At 36.8% G+C, this 7,577-nt stretch overlaps 1 non-coding gene across 1 annotated transcript; it reads right to left on the bottom strand.

Moving 5' to 3' along the window:
- Nucleotides 1-2,211: 2,211 nt before the first annotated feature.
- On the bottom strand, nt 2,212-2,283 carry Trnap-cgg (transfer RNA proline (anticodon CGG)). Its single transcript has one exon. It is a non-coding gene; the product is annotated as a tRNA-Pro (tRNA).
- Between the last annotated feature and the right edge of the window lie 5,294 nt (nt 2,284-7,577).

Genomic DNA, 7,577 nt, shown 5'->3' on the forward strand with positions numbered 1-7,577 from the left:
AAGCGTGAATCGATAAACTAATATGAGCAGAAAATAGTAATACTTTGTTCATTATTGTAAAATTCTTAATTTATACTTCAAAACCTATGTCGTCTTATTCAAGGTAATGAACTTGTGGCAACGTTTTTTCCAATCTTTGAAACAGTTGTTAAAATAAATATCCGGAATAACCTTTGGCCAATTTCCCGAGAGAGGTAGTTTGAGTGTGCTGAATAGCCAGAAATCACACCGATGTTGGTGGAAAATTTGGCGAAAACTCATGAAAAATGAATGCAGTATGCGAAGTTGCAGTACCGTGGTGCAAAAGCCAAGAACTTTAGGCCCATAATTCCAATTTTTTTTACGAATAACTTCCCGCAAATAACGCATAACACTGAAATAGTATTCCTTGTTAACCATTTGGCCCGTCGAAAAGAATTCGGAGTGCACCAGACTTCGACAATCAAAGAAACCAGTCAAGATGTCCTTGATTTTGGACCTGATTTTTCGGCTTCGCTTCACCTTTGCCACGATATTTGGTCGACTGAACGTGTGTTTCCGGGTCGTAGATCCAGGACTCAACGCCAGTAATAATACATTTAATAAAATTCTCGTAGCCGGAAAGCGTTGTTCCAGAAGCGTTAAGGCGACGCTATTTTTCGAAAAGATTGAATAATTTTGGAACCAATCGTGCTCTCATTTTTCTTAGCTCCGATATTGCAACGATGTCTGTAAAATCTCTGACTATTAATCGTCGATTCTCGAGCACCAATTCCTTTATCTTATTGACGTGTTGATCACCAATTGATGTCGATGACCGTCCTGGCCCCGTCCCTCTTTGAATAATTTATATCAAACAAAAATACTTGCTCGCGGTAAGCAATCTTTTGCAACATTCTGAACGTTTCGACACCAAAAATTTGATTCTGCATTCATAGTAAAAATTACCAAACACGCTTTATGTACTTCAGAATATAACAAAATAAATAGTCTTACTATTTTATGCCCACAATAGTACACACCTAAGTCATAACTCGGCCATAGCTTTGAAGTATAGTTTCGCCTATCTTGGAACCGGCATTAACAACAACAACAATATCAGCCTCGACATACATCGCAGAATAATTTTTGTCAATAGATGCTATTTTCCACTGGTAAGGCAATTGAAAAATTAATTGGTAAATTCTTAACGCCTAGGTGTCCTCTGAGAAAGATAACAATAGCTTGCAAACATACAGCATACATATGTATTCGAGCGATCATCGGATTCATGACATTTTAAATCACATCGCTATTATCAGCATGGAAAATCAGCGTAATTTCACTTATATTATCGCAATGCTTTGTGACACTCTACTTATCTCCAAAAGAAGCCCCCTCTTCGCTGATAAAGAATCTTTTTTTAACATGTCGGCTTCAAGAAGAAATAAAACACATACAATTTAATATTATGGAAAAGAATTTACCTCTATTATATAGATTAGGTTTGTTATTATGTTTTAAAGGTACTTTTGGGTAATTGATCACCGCGGCTAACTCAAGTAAACTCTAGCCGAGAGGCCCAATTATTTAAAACGTTTTCCAGCAATCGTCTTCCACGGTGTCAGTCGTCTTGGGCTTACCTGCATGGACAAGCGACTTCACATGGCCCTACAAAATATAGTCTAGAGGTGTTAAATCGCACTTTATTAGAGGCAACAAGAGATAATAAGCTCACTCACAGCTTTTTTCAATACATATGTATATTGTTTCCTTGACTGTTTGGCATGAAATGCCGTCTTGTTAAAAACAAAGGTCGCCCATATCAACATCGTCCAATTCATGCACGACAAGTCATAAATAATAGCTTTAGCAACGATTTCATCCCAACTTCTTATCCTGAATTCCGTGAATTTTTCCGTCTTCCAGGTACATAAGAGATATATTAACGGACACTTGGCAAAATAAGTTAATTTCACTTCTAAAAATCTTACTTTGATGCCAAAATCACGTGTCAAAACTGCATTATTTTGCTAATAAAGAGCTTTAATCGATTTTTACATCGAAAATAACACTTTTTTAAAACATTTGTATTTTTTTTTAAAGTAATGTACAACTTTTATAATATTCTTCTTATGTGTCTTTCTTTTACGTTTTTGTTAATGATCTCCAAATACTTCTATTTATTATTGTTTTTCTTTCACTTTACAACTGCAAACAAATCAAAGAATATCATCAAAAAGTCTACCCAGAGGGCTTGTTCGGGAATTGAACCCGAGACCTCTCGCACCCGAAGCGAGAATCATACCACTAGACCAACAAGCCCTTATATAAGTATATAAATAGATAAGTGCGTTTCTGCGAAGCACAGCTTCAGCGTTAGAATAAAAAATAAATAAGCAACTAGAACTAATCAACAACGCGCAATGTGTAAGCGTTTTAAGTTCATTGCACCAACAAAACATGTGCCGTGCGCTTATCAGTTTAATCGCTTGTTGCCAACTGCGCGAAAGCAAGCAGAAAGCACAAACAAGCACGCAGAGCGAACAAATGGCTTTGGATTATTTTTAGACAGCAATCATAAGTGTTCGTCAAAAACAACAAAAAAAAAATAATAACAAAAGGAAAAAATACAACTTCGAAAATACACAAAACGTTAAATCACTCAAACAAAGCATTATACTGTGGGTTCAAGCACACAAACATAACAAATAAAAATTTGTGCAACATTTTACGTGTTTTTTAATAATTTAACGACCAAGTACATATTTTGATATTCATGTGTGTATGTATGTGAATGTGAGGAATGGTAATTTCCTCCAAAAAAATATTTCCACTTGCTCTCGCCACGTACAGTTATCCGCCTGTTTCATTTATTTACTCGAATTATTGAAGATGATACATTTGCCACCATTTCGGCATAAAATATTTATGTAACTGCCTTATCATTGACATCTCATATTATATAACATTTTCGACTGTGGTATCAATCAATTGTAATACCTGCCAATCAATAAAGCATATTATTATATACGAAAATTATTCGTATACATACATACATATATTAGGGTTGGACCATAATTGTTGTGGAGGAAACCAAATTAGTGAAATGATAATTTCTTTAAGAATGAACTCTGTAACTCTTCGAAGTTTTGTCTTATAGCCTTTAACCTCGAATCATCCAAAAAAATTAAGGTTTTGGAAACTGATTTTGGATGAATACGAGGTGTGTTCAAAAAGTATCGAGAATTTTGTGTTTTTTTTTTTAATTATTTATTTATTCATGAATATCTATTTTGTCCCCTTCAAAGTAATCCCCATGAGATATTATACACATGTGCCAACAGTTTTTCCAATCTTCGAAGCACTTCAAATTCATTTTTTTTATCTTCTTCAGCTCCTCCTTCGATGCCGTCTTTATCTCGTCAAGAGAAGCGTAACGTCGTCCTTTCATGGGCCTCTTCAGTTTAGGGAACAAGAAAAAGTCACAGGGGGCCAGATCTGGGGAATACGGTGACTGCGGCATCATTAGTGTGTTGTTTTTGGCCAAAAAGTCGCGCACAAGCAACGATGTGTGAGCAGGGGCGTTATCGTGGTGCAAAAGCCAATTTTTGTTCTTCCACAAATCCGGGCGTTTCTGGCGGATTGCTTCGCGCATATTGCGCATAACTTGCAGGTAATATTCCTTATTGACCGTTCTTCCCTGCGGAAAAAACTCATGATGCACCGCGCCCCTGCAATCGAAAAAAACTGTCAGTTACGATTCGCGATACTTTTTGAGCACACCTCGTACACCATAAGTCTTTTTAATTTTAGCACCAACTCTTTATATAAGTTTGTTGTTGCAAACGTCAAAAAAAGGAGGAGTAGTTCGAGCATGTGACTACCATATTAATAAATGTCGATTTGAAGTGAGGTTGGGTTCTCTTATGTTATGTTATGTTATTATATTTTTATTATTCTTCTTCTTGTTTTTGGGCGAAAACAGCGGTTACGCGGTTTTAGTTGAGTATACAACAGCACGTCAGTCGTTTTTACTTTTCGCTGATAGACGCTAATTGGCGATTCTTCTCCACCTGGTCTTTCCAACAGAGGGGAAGTCTTCTTCACCATAAATCTTCCGTAGAGCCTTACTCTCGAAAACTCGCAACGTCGACTCATCAGATGTTGTCATCGTCCATGCCTCTGACCATATACCAGAACGGGAATATTGAATGACTTAAAGAGTGTGATATTTGTTCGTCAACAGATGACTTTACTTCCGAATTACCTACTCAGTTCGAATTAGAACCTGTTGACAAGAGTTATTCTAGGTTGGATTTCCAGGCTGACGTTGTTATTGGTCTTAATGCTGGTTCCAAAATAGACGAAATTATCAACGACTTCGAAGTTATGAGCGTCAACAGTGATGGGGCAGCCAAGTCGCGAGTGCGATGACTGTTTGTTTGATGATAGCACATATTTCGTCTTGCCCTCGTTCGCCACCAGTTTCATTTGCTTCGCTTCCTTATGATATCGATGTCATCGACGTACGCCATCAGTTGTACACTCTTGTAGAAAATTATACCTTCTCTATTCAGCTCGGAAGTCACACTTTATGGAGTCGCCTTGTCTGAAACCTCGATTGGTATCGAACGACTCGGAGGGGCCCTTCCCGATCCTGATGGAGCTTTTGGTGTTGCTCAATGTCAGCTATACAGCCGTAATAACTTTGCGTGGATACCAAGTTCAACATAATGCCATAGAGAGTATTTTCTAAGATTCGGCCATGGTAAATATCCGGTCAGTAATGATTTTCCAGGCCTGAAGGCATACTGATAAAATCCAATCAGTTTGTTGACGGTGGGTTTTAATCTTTCTTACAATTCCCTCGATAGAACCTTATATTCGATGTTGAAGAATCTTATGCCCCGGTAGTTGGCGCAGATTGTGAGATCATATTCTACAAAGAAGCTGATTAATGTAACTTATCAGTTTTTCGTCGCCGTATTTGAAAGCTTGGCCGGAAATCCATCGGCCCATGCCGCTTTATTGTTCTTCAAACGGGTAATTGTTATTTAAAATTTGTTCTATATATTTTTGCTTCTTCTATATAGTTCTTTTTAAAACGACCTGCCAGTTTTTTGATCTTATCAAACATTGTATTTGAGCAGCTCAAAAACGACCCCAGTTTGAAGATAATTTAATTTTTTTAAGCAGCCATTTTTCCTTTCGCAGAGATCACATGTAACACAAAAAATTTTATTAATTTTTATTAATTATCCTGTGCTTCTTAAAATATTCATACGTATATATATTCCCTTAAAATTTCGAAACAATTTTTGCATTAATTTTTCCCAAAAATTGCCTTGTTTAGGCTGTCATAGTAGGAAGACTTCATTAAGCACTAATTGCAAGTGTACAACATTTTATCTCTAGAAAGCAAAATAATTGTAATAGATTTGATATAGGGAGATTTTTAAACATAAACAAAGTGACGTTCCAAACAAAACTGTATGAACCCTAATCTACGAAAACGCTAACTCAGACAATTTACATATAAAATATAAACACATCAATAAATATACTTCAAATTTAATATCATTTATTCGTTCCAATGTTAACTCTGGCATACCAACATACAATATGCTATCCAAAACCGAAAAACATACTAGCTTGCAGTTTTGTTGTTATCACAATACATTATATACTCGTACATACAAATGTATATACCACATACAGTATGTACACTAATATTTCGGAAAGCCATGATAAGCAAATATTAATTCAATACAACAGGTGGCTCGACGAATTATTGATTAGGCAGTTCGCCTTAAAAGCTTTTCAACAATATACAGCACACATATACATACATAGGTCTATATGTAATTTAATACTTTTGAAAATAATATTTTATTAGTGGCTAATAAATGATAATGAAATTTAATGGAAGAAACTCGTATCAAAATAATTCGATATGAAATAAAGACAAATGATGTCAGTTGGAAGAGAATTGGCATTAATACGTTCGTATGAAATTGAGCTCTGAGCAAAAATGCTATTTTAATAAACATTGATTAAATTAATGCATTCCTTAAAGCAAGCAAAATTTAATAGAGTTCTTCAAACATTCCTATGTGGTTAAAAACCAGTGATACACTCCAACATGCACAATGACTCGGCTCTTAATGCTATTGTATGGTTATGTTTACAAACCGGTTTTTATAGGTGAGGGGATGACAGGGAAAGACGAAGGGATTCAAGTGATCGCACTCGTGTCGCTCGTGTGACAATGAGTGACACCAAAAGGGAATTGGCCGATAACAAACAACAAAATGAGTTCTCCTCTGAACGCAGTCTTACTACCCACACCCGGCACCACATGTGATGCAACTAACGAAACAAGAGGAGAGTATTCGTCGAGTTATTGCTGACGTACGACCCCAATTGTTGCGAAAATTTAAATTAAACGTGACACCCGCAGATATGGTTCGGAACTACATTATCATTGGTATACATTGGTTGAAGAAAATCCCATAGTAAAAATATCAGAGCCCAATGGAAGCGGTTGAAAGCTGTGCGGATGAGCGTGGCGCTGAAAATTTCATTAAGCAATCCGGGTCTACTACCGTCGGCACCACAGATGCTGGCTGGTACCACGACCGAATCAAAATGATTGCATGTGGCGATGAGATATCGATTTAACGCTAAAATGCCATTATAACCACGGCTGGGGTGGTTACACGGAGCTAGACTAGTAGAGATCAACAAGAAAGACATCGCACCCAGCACCAGGGCAATGGTATGGATAGCAGTGACACAAGCAGCACACTAAACCTGTAATGCAAATCTACTAACAGAGGGGGTGAAATTCGTTAAGAATTATGAGGGTCTCGCAGTAAAATCTGGAGTGAAGAATGCGCACGATACTGATCATATTACTATTAACAAAGGAATACATTGAACAGATGGCAAAACACTTATATAAAACGTACAAGTCTATCACCGGTGCTACAGACTATCTAAAATCGAAAAATAGAAATTCAGAAGACATCTGTTAATGGGGGCCATATTTGCGGTCTAGCGGCACTGAGCTACAAGTTATACTACATGGCTATATGTGAAGGAAAGATTAGGGTTTGTATAATGACTAAAAAACTTTAAAATTTGTATGTTTCATAGCTATAGCAACCAGGGCAACCCTGCATGTACCATCGCACCTAGTAAAAGAGCTGGTGCAGGCCGGCGGGGCATCCAAGTTTATGATTAAACTTGGATACGACTCGGCCGCACACCACACACTAAGGGCAGCACGTCAATATTAGAGATTAGAATTCAAGAAACCATCAGGATATTACTTTTATGTCGGAAGCACTGTAAAACAAGGTGTCCCAATAGAAAATTCTTAAAGAATGCTACTTTTCGGATTACCGATATATACATTGCATGTAGAATTGAAGAACATAAGAGTTAAAAACACGTATTTCCTCCTCCAGGAGGCCTCCCGAACTTACTGTGTTCTAAAGTAAACAGTACTTAAAAAAAAAAACAAAATAAATGTTTTTTTCGGCAAAATCAATTTATTTTATTCAAAATAGTCTCCTTCTGCTTCAATATAGCTTTTGCACGGTCCAAAAGCA

The sequence above is a fragment of the Bactrocera dorsalis genome, chromosome 4, assembly GCF_023373825.1.
Source record: "Bactrocera dorsalis isolate Fly_Bdor chromosome 4, ASM2337382v1, whole genome shotgun sequence".
NCBI classification, from domain to species: Eukaryota; Metazoa; Arthropoda; class Insecta; order Diptera; family Tephritidae; genus Bactrocera; species Bactrocera dorsalis.